Source organism: Phoxinus phoxinus, assembly GCF_949152265.1.
Source record: "Phoxinus phoxinus genome assembly, chromosome: 5".
Classification (NCBI taxonomy): domain Eukaryota; kingdom Metazoa; phylum Chordata; class Actinopteri; order Cypriniformes; family Leuciscidae; genus Phoxinus; species Phoxinus phoxinus.
In genome coordinates this window covers 44,085,594-44,098,093 of record NC_136880.1, presented here as the reverse complement: position 1 = coordinate 44,098,093, position 12,500 = coordinate 44,085,594, and the positions used below count along the sequence as shown (strand labels likewise).

The window sequence follows — 12,500 nt, the reverse complement described above, 5'->3', positions numbered from 1 at the left end:
CTGAGGAATGTTTCCAGCAGCTTGTAGAATCTCTGACTTGAAGAATTAAAGCAGTTCTGAAGGCACAAGGGGTCCAAAAGGGTAGCAATGTGTTCCTAATAAAGTGACCGGTGAGTATATGTACCGGTATGTGTGTATATATATATATGCAATTACATTTCGTTCAGACATTTTATAAGTGAGAACATAAGATTTATCCACCAAAGTTACCATGTTTACAAAGACAGAAATATACTTAAAAAAACATGATAAACTAAGGAATAAATATTACTTTTCAGTAATACCGACAGCTAGGGATGCACGATATATAGGCCACAAAATCGGTATCTGCCTATATACGTTCATTTCTAATGTTATCGTTATCAGTACAATAAAAACAATTTTGGACGATATATTAAAGTCGATAATTAATGGATTATTTCCTTCAGCTGAGACTCTTCAGATGCGCACTGGTCAACATGATGGTTTTGAATTGCTTGAAATATGATTGGAATCACTAGAATCTGTCATTCAGAAACATGGTTTATCCCATCACTGTTGTCATCTAGCTACTGGAGTGCCTCAGGGCTCAGTGCTGGGACCGCTTCTCTTCTCCATCTACATGTCATCACTAGGATCTTTCATTCAGAAACATGTTTTTCCCATCACTGTTATCATCTAGCTACTGGAGTGCCTCAGGACTCAGTGCTGGGACCGCTTCTCTTCTCCATCTACATGTCATCACTAGGATCTTTCATTCAGAAACATGTTTTTCCCATCACTGTTATCATCTAGCTACTGGAGTGCCTCAGGGCTCAGTGCTGGGACCGCTTCTCTTCTCCATCTACATGTCATCACTAGAATCTGTCATTCAGAAACATGGTTTATCCCATCACTGTTATCATCTAGCTACTGGAGTGCCTCAGGGCTCAGTGCTGGGACCCTATTATTTACACATTTTAGTTGATCTAACTTTTTTTTAAATGTTACAAGTTTCAGAATGTAACATTCAAATGTAAGGTTTCCCATGATGTTTGCAAATTGAAATGTTCACTAAATGTTGGCATAACCAAAAACATTCAGAAATAACATTTGGTTACACTTTATCTTAAGGTGTCATTCTTACAGTGTAACTATTATTTAAGTACCGAGTAATATTAAGCAACTACATGTACTTGCTATAGGGATAGGGTAGGATTAGGGTTTGGTTGAGGGTTAGTTGCATGTAATTATGCATATTTACTTTTGTTACTATGGTAAGTACATGTAACAAGGACACTGTAAAATAAAGTGTTACCTAACATTTTTTTTTGAAGTCGTTTGAATTATGAAACTGGGCCTGTAAGCAATAAAACACTCTAGGTTCACAACCACAGGAAACACAAAAGAACAGCACAAATTGCAAAAAAGGAAATGCAAAAACAGGACAACATCTAAACGGAGAGCAAACCTGCATATAAACAACATTTCCTCGGCTAGAGTTGTAGTTTTGAACCATGACACAGTCCCTCGTAAAGACCCTTCACATCACGAACGCTGGGTTGGGTCGCGTGCCGCCGTTTCCTCTTCTCCGTTCGTGAGTTTTGCACCAAAGCCACACCCTCACGCTTTCAACATGATCTTCATATCTTTCCAGAAGTATCGCAGAAGATCGACTCAAAAATCTGCCACGGTTTTTGCGTCTCAAACTCCTCTCGAGGGTTTCGCATCATGTTCGACTGATTATTCAGCGAGTTGGTTCCTCTCGGTCTCTGGTGCTCTTGCGGAAATGACTGATCACATCTGAAGGCCATGAGAGCTTCACGTTCACATCATCAAACAAACTCAGGACTTTCCCCCGACACGAGCGGATCCCATCATACGGCACTTGATCCGGCATCTTTACAGCTCACGCTAAAGTTAAAGATTGAGAGGAGAAAAACACAGAAGAATAAAGAAAACCCTCCAGTCCTTACCTTTCTCTCTGCACCGGCAACAAGCGTCAGTGTAAAGTGTCTGTGACGCAAGAAACCACTAAACTTCCCTCAGTGACTTCCTGAGTCTGTTAGTTTCTGTCTTGATTCTCCATTTCTTATTTACGCCTTCATCTCGACCTCAAGCTGGTTCATCCATGTGTGCAACATCAGGCCAATCCAAGAGCCTAAATATGAAGACACATACATGCAGTCAATAATACTATGATTTACATTTATTCATTCAGCAAAGCAACTTCCAAATGAGGAACATCACATGCAATTCATCATAAAAGCCAACAATATTCATGGTATAATAAGCCGTATTAATGCATAAGATAGAAAAGAACAAGAATGATTACCTTATTCACTTACCATGGTATTTCCAGGGTACTCCAGGGTACTTCAAAGAACTGCATTGTCCTAATGTGGTAAATATCCAAATATCCATGGTAAATTATGGTATATATGTATATATATGTATATATATATATATATATATATATATATATATATATATATATATATATATATATAAAGCATGGCATTTCCATTGTACCATTAAAAAAAAAAAGTTATTTCTATGATTACTATATGTATACATGGTATTTATCTGATATAAGTTAGTGTGTGTGTGTGTGTGTGTATACGAGAACATAATTTTGCAAATATGTATGTAAGCCTATTTCTGCCTCAAAATAAAGTTTTCTTAAATCTTCATTATGACACTAAAAGTCATAATTATGACATACTAAAATCTTAATTGTCATAATTTCATAAAAGTCATAATTTCAGATTTTTTACTTTTTAATGTCATAATTATGACTAAGTTTTCATTTCATGCTTATGACTTAGTATACTAAAATTTGGACTTTGACATTTTTAGTCATCATTTTGAAAATGTCACTTTTTACATCATAATTCTGTCTTTTAAGCTCATAAATTCTTAGAATTCCTTAGAAAAATAAGCATACTTCAAGCTCATTTTATTAGTAAAGTTCACGTTTATTTTTAAGTACTTCTAGTAACTAAGTATCCTTATATCAATGCACTAGTGGTAAACTTGTAAGTGTACTACACTGTTAGCCCGGACAAGTTGAATCTACTTAAAAAATGTGAGCAAACTGGTTGCCCTAAAATATTTAAGTAATGGTAACTTTAAAAATTCAAGTTGATTTAACTTAAAATCCTTTGTAATATCAATTACTTTGCAGTTAGTACACATAGTATATTTAAGTTCAATGTACTAGCCCGTATACTTAAAAAATGTGAGCAAACTGGTTGCCCTAAAAAAATCAAGTAATGTGTACTTGATAACTTCAGTAAAATTAAAAAAAAAAGCAAGCAAATAACAAGAAAATTTTCTCTCTCTTTTTATTTCAATTGAAACATTTTCATTTCAAAATACAACAGTGAAGAAACAATTTCTTGCCTTCAAGTTTAAGAGGTTTCTAACTTTTGTAATAAGACTGTCTACTCAGAAACTAGCTGTGGACTTTCTGAATCCAGGCATAGGATTCCCACTGGAATTTGGTGGTACGAGTCCTGGTCATTGACATCCTAACAAAGAAACAGATTGACACGGCATTATAATGACAGTTAGATAATACTGTGTTGTCAACTAAAATGTATATCCAATACAATGTAATACAATGTAAACTAGTAACTACACTGAAATGCATTAAAAAAAAAGTTATCACTTTCTTCATTAACTGGATATTTTACACACATTTCAGCCCCAGTTGTGCACAAGCTTTTATGGTTAGCTGCCAAGCCACATTCACTGCACTTTTGCTACAAATACTTGTAATGTATAAATCTATTTATGGTAGCACTGTACTTCAAAATCAAAAGACATTAGTAAAAGGTATTACTTTCAGTTGTACTTAAAGGCTTCGTTCACCCAAAAATTTTAATTCAGCCATTAATTACTCACCCTCACATCATTCCAAACCTGTAAGACTTTCGTTCATCTTCAGAACACAATAAATATATTTTTGAAAGATATTCAATATCTTTGAAATCTGAGTTTTCTGTTCCTCCATTGACATTCTGCAAAACTATCACTTTCAAGATCCATAAAGGTAAAACCTCATTAAAGTAATCCATATGACTCCAGTGGTTTAACCAAAATTTTATGAAGTAATGTGAATGCTTGGTGTGCACTAAAATAATAAAATGTTGTTATTTACAAAATATATATTTCCAATGCACATTCACAAGAGCACCATGACGCATGGTTAAACCACTGGAGTCACATGGATTATTTTACTGATGTCTTTACAACCGTTCTAGGGCTTGGAAGTGGTAGTTGCGTAGACTGTCACTGAAGGGACATACAGAAACCCTCAGATTTCATTTTTGTTTGAAAGATGAACGAAAGTCTTACAGGTTTGGTAGGACATGAGGGTATGAGTAATTAATGACCAAAGAATGAGTAATGAATTTTTATTTCTGGGTGAATTAATCCTTTAAACTGCAGAAATAAATATTTTATTTTGAGCCTATTTCACATTTGAAGACAAATATTTTCAGTTTTTCATTTCATTAACCAATATTACAGATATTCCGAAATATTAAAAATACTGAAAATAAATGTCTGGGAGATACTGATAAACTATTCTGAACATTAGTAGCAGACAGGACTCTAATGGTAACAGTAACATTTAAAACCTATTAAAAACTTACAGAGCAGGTCTTAAAGAATGCAGAAGGGTCATCCCCCAAAATGACCGGCAGTCCACGAAGGCAAAGGGACCGAACATCTGTTGGCTCGGTGGTCTGGAAGATATTGGAGATATTGAAGTTTGTTAGGGATGCTCACCCAAATTTCCCCCAAATTTGTCAGATTTTGGTAAGTAAAGAACAGGGCAAGACAAGATGACAAACAGGAAAGGAGAGAGCAGAGAATAAAGGAAAAAAGACAAAACAAGAAAAGTGGAAGAGTATAGTGGAGAGGACATGAGAAAGAAATTTGAGATTTAAGAATGGAAAGAAAAAGAAAGTGAAGTCCAGACGAAAGAGAAGAAATTAGAGAAATTACAATAGGAAAAAGAGGGGGTAGACTGATGTAGACAAGTAAACCCACCTTTGTCTGGCGTAAAAGCTCAGCCAAAATCAGATTTGGAGAGTAATGATCAAGTGCATCAAAGAAGTTCTCTCTGAGATTTTTCCCCACCACTCTGTTGAACTCATAATAAACCTAAATAAAGGTAAACATAGCAAACAATATTGGCTGTCACCACATCTATGACCACAACATGATTTCAGTCACAGTTTATGACCTAAGTGGTCATAAATACCCATTTTCATTTATACATATGTTTATTCAAATACTCAATTAAAAAAATTAAAAACGTAGCAAAATGTACGTTTTTTTCTAACTTAAGCTTAAATTCACTCACCAGATTAAGTAAACTGTGGTCGGTCGTCGTGTCTCACTGGAAATCTCGTTGTATCTGTGTCGAACATGCAGGGGTTAAAATGGGACCGCCGTGCACGAGTGAGAAAACCACCTAGTTAACAAGTGAAAATGTCACGACCTGTTTAAAGCATGTTATTGCTCACAAACAGCCCCTCAATAAAATAAAATAAAAACTCAAACCAATAACGTTAAATAGACGAAAAAAGTCAGATTAATTCGCCAGGAGATCGAGCGGGCTTCGTGTTCGCTGCACTCAAGTGAAAATGGTTTTAAGGGGCATATTTTTGTCCCAAACGGTTTAAAACAATGTTTATACACTACTCACAAACATCATTTTGATGGAGAGAGAGAGAAAAAAACAAATGAACAGACGAAACTACGTTATGTCTGCTAAATTCGCCTGTGTTTCAAGTTCAAGCGGGGCTAACGTTAGTGAAAAGAAGTCCAAAATTACTTAAAACAACGTTTTCACAACTCAAATAATAATCGGTGAAAAATAGAAACAATAAACCTGACTAAAACATTTGTTTTAAACTACTTACCAACAGCTCTACGAATTTGCATGCACTTTTCAACCACGAGAGAAAATGGCGTTGCTTGCCTGACTTGAAACAACTGTGTGTGTGTGCGTGCGTCACGTGTGTGTGTCCTTGTGGCGAGTGGGGGTAAGGGGCGTGGTCAGTACACAAACTCTACAATTTTAATCCATTAAACTTAAAGTTTTCCACACATTCAAATATGTCTACAAAAGTAGTAGAATTCACTTACATTTTTATAGTAATGCATTCAAAATTAAATAATTTAAGTGTACTGTAATTAAATTGTTAATTAGATATAAAATCCGGGCTAACAGTGTATTTCAATACTACTCGGGAATAAATTGGCCCACTTTTTAGTGTATAAAAGTATACTTTAAGAGTAACAGTAAACTTTGAGTACACAACTGCATTTTCATTTGTACTGCAACTACAAGTGAACAGTTTACTGGTCAAATACTTGCTACACATTTGTTAGTGTATGAAAGTACACTTTGAAGTACACTAGTTAGTAGTTTTATACTGCAACTTGTACGTTTTCTGTAAGTGAACTTAACATCATACTTTATACATTATATTTACACTTTACATACTACTACGTTCCTATTTAGTTTTTTTTTTTTTACTTGACATTTCTTTTTTTTTTACATTTTTTTTACTTTAACATGTACTTTAAGTAAATTTGAAGCAAATTTCTAGTATTTAATAGGCTACTCAATCCCAGAAGAGTAAAAAACAGGACAACTTAGAAAAAACAAAAACAACTTAGAATACTTTTTTATACTTATAAGTATATCTCGATCAAAATATTGAGTACAAGTATACTTATACTTTTCTGTCAGCATAAGTCTAATTTTAAGTATATTTCTGAGAAAGTAGACAAACTAGGCCTATATTTTCTTGTTTTTTGTATACTGAATAGCACATTTGAATAAAATTCTGTCACATCCAACAATTTCAGTGAACATCCCAGTGTGATCTAATGCAAAACGGTGAAAGTTACAGAACATTTTCAAGAAAAAAGTTAATAGAAGGAAATATTCAATAAAATATTATGAGTCCATATAAATCTAAGCTATTGTGTGCACCAATGTGCACAAAAACATCCCAGAACATAATTATCGATTTTATTTTTAATTTTATGATTTACATACTGTTTTCAGAGCAAAATCCAAAACAATGTGGAAAAATGAAATGTTACATTTGTTTAGAGCTTTTTTTTAAAATATACAAATACACAGCAGCAAAAAAAAAAAAAAAAAAAAGTCTTCATCTTAAATCAAAATATGCGGGGGATATTTTTTCTCATTTTTATCTCAAGTTAATGTATCAGAATTAACAAACACATCAAAACACAAACATTCCCAGTGTGTGGAAACTCTGACACTCACGTGTTATAACGACTGGTCACTGTATCATCATCATCCATTACATCTTTAATAGCGTGACACTGGTTATTATGGGTGGTAAATAATCTTCCTTTTCCGTTTTATTAAGTTTGAGGATTTATGTCATACTATGTTCACTAGTGAAAAACTGCTTCGTGAATCGTGCGTTGCAATCAGTGATTCGGTGATTTTAAAGTCACGTGATGTCAAACGATATCGTTGGACTCACTTTCAGAACGATTTTATCAAGAAAATGAACATTGACAGCCAATCAGAATCAATCCTAATGTTACGAGCTCGACAGAATAAACAGAACGATATCTTTCTAGTTATATTGTATAGTAATTGGTGTGAACAGGCCTGAACACTTCTAACAAGTCAAAGGAATATATTCTGTTTTATTTTTTATTTGGTGAATTTTTATACATAAAAGTTTTTTGTCTCACTTCTTACTCTCAGAGGTAGACTCGCTTCTCAAATGACAGATTCTTGAAACAATATGATCATTTCTAGAATGATTCCATCTGGTTTGTTTTCTGGTGATGCTCTGTCATGATTTGGGTCCATTTTCCTCTTTGTTACTTTAATAAAAACGCCGCTAGAGGGCGATGATCTCTGTGAACCAATGAACTATTGTTTTTACCTGATCTCGGATCAGTTTTATACATTTTATGTAGATACTTTTGTAATGAAATAGACTATTCATGTAATAAAAATGAAGATTAGTCAATAAAAGCAAGCCCAGTAATTTAATAAAATAACATATTTAATTTGATTAAATGGTTTGTTAAATTGCATTTAATAGATGACACTTTTTGTCAAAGTTGTTTTTATGTGTATCTGGGCCGAGTTTTCGTTGCATTTACACAGTTCTGGCCAGCAGGCGTCAGCAGAGAGTCGCGTTTCCAGCGCTTCCAAACAGGGAATCATTTTGCGAAACAAATTGATTCAAAGATTCATTACTAATGTTCATATCGCGATCGCCCCAGAGTTGAACTGGCAGAGGAAACGCATATATTTTGCACATTATCAAATATTACTCATTGTGAAAGGATTGATCCAGATGCTTGCAAAAGTCCCTCGTGATGTGATGCCCGCGTGTCACGTGATCTTCAGATGATCCAGTCTCTGCTCTATTATTGACCAGTTTGTTCTTTGCCATGGAGAGATTTGGAAAGAAACACTTTGCAGAGGTAAAGCAGCTTCTCATGAAAGCATATCCGTCGAGTCAGGAATTGTATTTATTTGTGCATCTGAAGAAGCTTTTATCCAAGACGACTTACACAAGATGAAATAGAGCAATGTGTTAAAGAACGACGATATTCGTAATGCCGTGTGTATTCGACAACTAGACTAGAAGCGAGAAAAGGAGAAATGCAGAAAATAAATAAAGATGGTGTGTGTGTGTGTGTGTGTGTGTGGAAGATATTCCTGTGAGTGATGATAGTGACAATGTGCCACCAGCAGGGGTCTCCACACACACACACACACACACACACACACACACACACACACACACACACACACACACACACACACAACACTTCTGAGTCACTGCCTTCTTGCCTCTATTGAAGTCTTTTATTTAGCTATATTTATAAATAGAGATATATATATAGAGATATACACAGACGAATATAACTCGCATTACAACATGTGCCACTGTGTGTTCTGCAAAACCAACAAGTATCTCTCTTGACTTTAGATGAATGAAATGTTGTTGAAGGTCCATCAGCTCTGAACTATTTCAGATAAAATGAATGAAAGTTTATCAAAAAAAACTTTGAATGTTAAAGCTTTGCTGAAAGTGGAGACGTTTACATTATCTGAGTGTGAGTGTTGGTGTGTGTGCTGAAAAACCTGATACTTTTGCAGTGTACAAAGATAAACAGCATCGGCTCATACAGAGGGCTTGTTTCTGTTAGTTCCACAGAAACTGACGCAGCAAATAAACACACACACACACACACACACACACACATACATATGTGCTGATAACCGTGAGGTGTGTGTGTATGGTGTGTGTGTGATGATGAACCAGTTGAGCCTGTCATAAACAGTGCAGGAATGAGAGTGTGTGGGCGACGACAGGTGAACCGAAGCATGGCCGGATGTCTGTAGTTAAGATAGAAGTGCTGCTTAGTTACTGGCCAACACACACACACACACACACACACACGGATACACACACTTTCACTCACGGATACACAGACACACATACACACTTTCACCCACACACTTACACAACACAGGCACACACACACACTCACACATACACTCACCCACACACACACACCCATCGACTCACACACGCCCATGCACTCACACACTCCCACACACACACACCCATCGACTCACGTGCACTCATACCCACGTACTCACACACAAGAACACACACGCGTGTGCACACACATTTACATTTATTTTACAATCAATCATTTAGCATAATTTTTTTATCCAAAGTGACTTACAACTGAGGACAACAATAGAAGCGATCAAACCAACAATAGGGCAAAAATATTGTTGTCCCTTACGAAACAAAGATGGGAATATACCGCAAAAAATAATGCAATATATTACATAATACATTTTTCAATATACGGCAATATATGCACTGGCCATGTATGGCTATATATTTAGATTTATAGATATTCTGTAGAAAAATCTATAGATTTATATACAGTAGCTACCTAGCTACAGTAGCTAGATGATAACAGTGATGGGAAAAAACATGTTTCTAAATGACAGATCCCAGTGATGACATGTAGATGGAGAAGAGAAGCGGTCCCAGCACTGAGCCCTGGGGCACTCCAGTAGCTAGATGATAACAGTGATGGGATAAACCATGTTTCTGAATGACAGATCCTAGTAATGACATGTAGATAGAGAAGAGAAGCGGTCCCAGCACTGAACCCTGGGGCACTCCAGTAGCTAGATGATAACAGTGATGGGCTAAACCATGTTTCTGAATGACAGATCCTAGTGATGACATGTAGATGGAGAAGAGAAGCGGTCCCAGCACTGAACCCTGGGGCACTCCAGTAGCTAGATGATAACAGTGATGGGATAAACCATGTTTCTGAATGACAGATCCTAGTGATGACATGTAGGTGGAGAAGAGAAGCGGTCCCAGCACTGAGCCCTGAGGCACTCCAGTAGCTAGATGATAACAGTGATGGGCTAAACCATGTTTCTGAATGACAGATCCTAGTGATGACATGTAGATGGAGAAGAGAAGCGGTCCCAGCACTGAACCCTGGGGCACTCCAGTAGCTAGATGATAACAGTGATGGGCTAAACCATGTTTCTGAATGACAGATCCTAGTGATGACATGTAGATGTAGAAGAGAAGCGGTCCCAGCACTGAGCCCTGAGGCACTCCAGTAGCTAGATGATAGCAGTGATGGGATAAACCATGTTTCTGAATGACAGATCCTAGTGATGACATGTAGATGGATAAGAGAAGCGGTCCCAGCACTGAGCCCTGAGGCACTCCAGTAGCTAGATGATAACAGTGATGGGATAAACCATGTTTCTGAATGACAGATCCTAGTGATGACATGTAGATGGAGAAGAGAAGTGGTCCCAGCACTGAGCCCTGGGGCACTCCAGTAGCTAGATGATAACAGTGATGGGATAAACCATGTCTCTGAACGACAGATTCTAGTGATGACATGTAGATGGAGAAGAGAAGCGGTCCCAGCACTGAGCCCTGAGGCACTCCAGTAGCTAGATGATAACAGTGATGGGATAAACCATGTTTCTGAATGACAGATCCTAGTGATGACATGTAGATGGAGAAGAGAAGCGGTCCCAGCACTGAGCCCTGGGGCACTCCAGTAGCTAGATGATAGCAGTGATGGGATAAACCATGTCTCTGAATGACAGATCCCAGTGATGACATGTAGATGGAGAAGAGAAGCGGTCCCAGCACTGAGCCCTGAGGCACTGCAAAAACATGTTCAGTGACGTTGTACACACTTTGAAACCGCAGCGCGCAAGCTTAGAATAATCAGACCGTTATCGTTCTTTGGTGTGGACGCAAATATAGTTAACGTTATAGTTATCGTTCTTCATGTGAACGGTCCTTTAGACGCCTCACCCCTCCACGATTCCCCGAAGGACCTACTGAGAGAAGACCTGAACCAACTGGAGTGATTGTGGCAACCCTGATCCTATTGGTCCAAGAGCCTGGGAGTACTGATTGGTTCTCCCATACTAATTAATGATTAGCTATGGTATAAAAGAGTCCTGAGCATTATTTGGGGCAGACACTCTCTAGGAGATACTCTCAGGAGTGGCTCATTTTTGTGTGTGTTTTTGGTTACACATGAATCTTGATATTCTGTTGTAGTTATTTAGTTTATTTCTTTGTTTTCTCTTTATTATCCCTAGACTTCTGTTTATTAGTATTGATTGTGGTATTTGTTTAATTTAATAAAACACGACTCCTTCCTCTCATGACGAATTGCTCGTGTGCTTCATTTCTTTCTCTGGATAAAAGCATCTGCTAATGAGACAGATCTTGAGTCTCTGAAATTGTTCATGACGTGTGCTGCGTTCATCACATCAGGTCTGATTCAGACACATGATATAAAAGTAAATACAGTGATATCTTCAGTCATTTGCTTCTCCAGTAAATGTATCTTGATTTAACAATGTTTAGATATTTGTGCTGATAAAGTAGAAAAGTGTAAAATGTTCTCAGTTCTCTTCTGATAAATGTGTGGAGCAACACTTCATGAAGACGAAACACGATCCGAATTTGAGTCACAGTGATGTGTGTGTGTGTGTGGGGGGGGGGGGGGAGTAGAATGTCCAGTACAGAGGAGGAAGTGTGTCTTTTCACACACTTTAGTTGTACGAGCGAGTGTGAAATGTGCGTGGTACAATACGAGAAGGACAAATGTGTGTGTGTTACAGTCAGATCACGTCTCAGCTGTTATGATCTCTCACACACACATTTTCCCACAATGCATCACTTACCGTAGTTTACATTCTTAAAAAAGAATGACACTGATGAGACATACAGAGGAACATTTATTTATCTACTTGATCAGTGTATTTTATTCTCTTCTACTTTATTCAATTTATTATTATTATTGTACTTTATACTCTGCAACAAGCTTCTTCCTCAGTGTTTCTGTCTCGTTTTCCAGCACAAATATCGAAACATTCTTAAATCAAGACACATTTACTGGAGAAGAAGCAAAATGACTGA

General features: G+C 36.8%; 1 protein-coding gene and 2 long non-coding RNA genes across 3 annotated transcripts in view; all 3 read right to left on the bottom strand.

The window, feature by feature from the left end:
* The window catches only part of LOC306998711 (uncharacterized protein), a 28,361-nt gene extending 26,367 nt beyond the window's left edge, over window positions 1-1,994 (bottom strand). Inside the window, exon 1 of the mRNA XM_079612977.1 lies at window positions 1,935-1,994. The gene's annotated coding sequence lies outside the window, so the exon portion shown is untranslated. The remainder of the gene's footprint in view (window positions 1-1,934) is intronic.
* The window catches only part of LOC306998727, a 12,484-nt gene continuing 1,967 nt past the window's right edge, over window positions 1,984-12,500 (bottom strand). Inside the window, exons 2-3 of the long non-coding RNA XR_013797656.1 lie at window positions 2,307-2,354; window positions 1,984-2,119 (exon numbers count right to left, since the gene is read on the bottom strand). This is a non-coding gene — a long non-coding RNA (uncharacterized lncRNA). The remainder of the gene's footprint in view (window positions 2,120-2,306; window positions 2,355-12,500) is intronic.
* Window positions 3,312-6,032, bottom strand: LOC306999050. Its single transcript, XR_013797717.1, has 5 exons — window positions 5,898-6,032; window positions 5,336-5,446; window positions 5,020-5,133; window positions 4,620-4,712; window positions 3,312-3,491 (listed from the first exon to the last, which is right to left on the bottom strand). It is a non-coding gene; the product is annotated as an uncharacterized lncRNA (long non-coding RNA).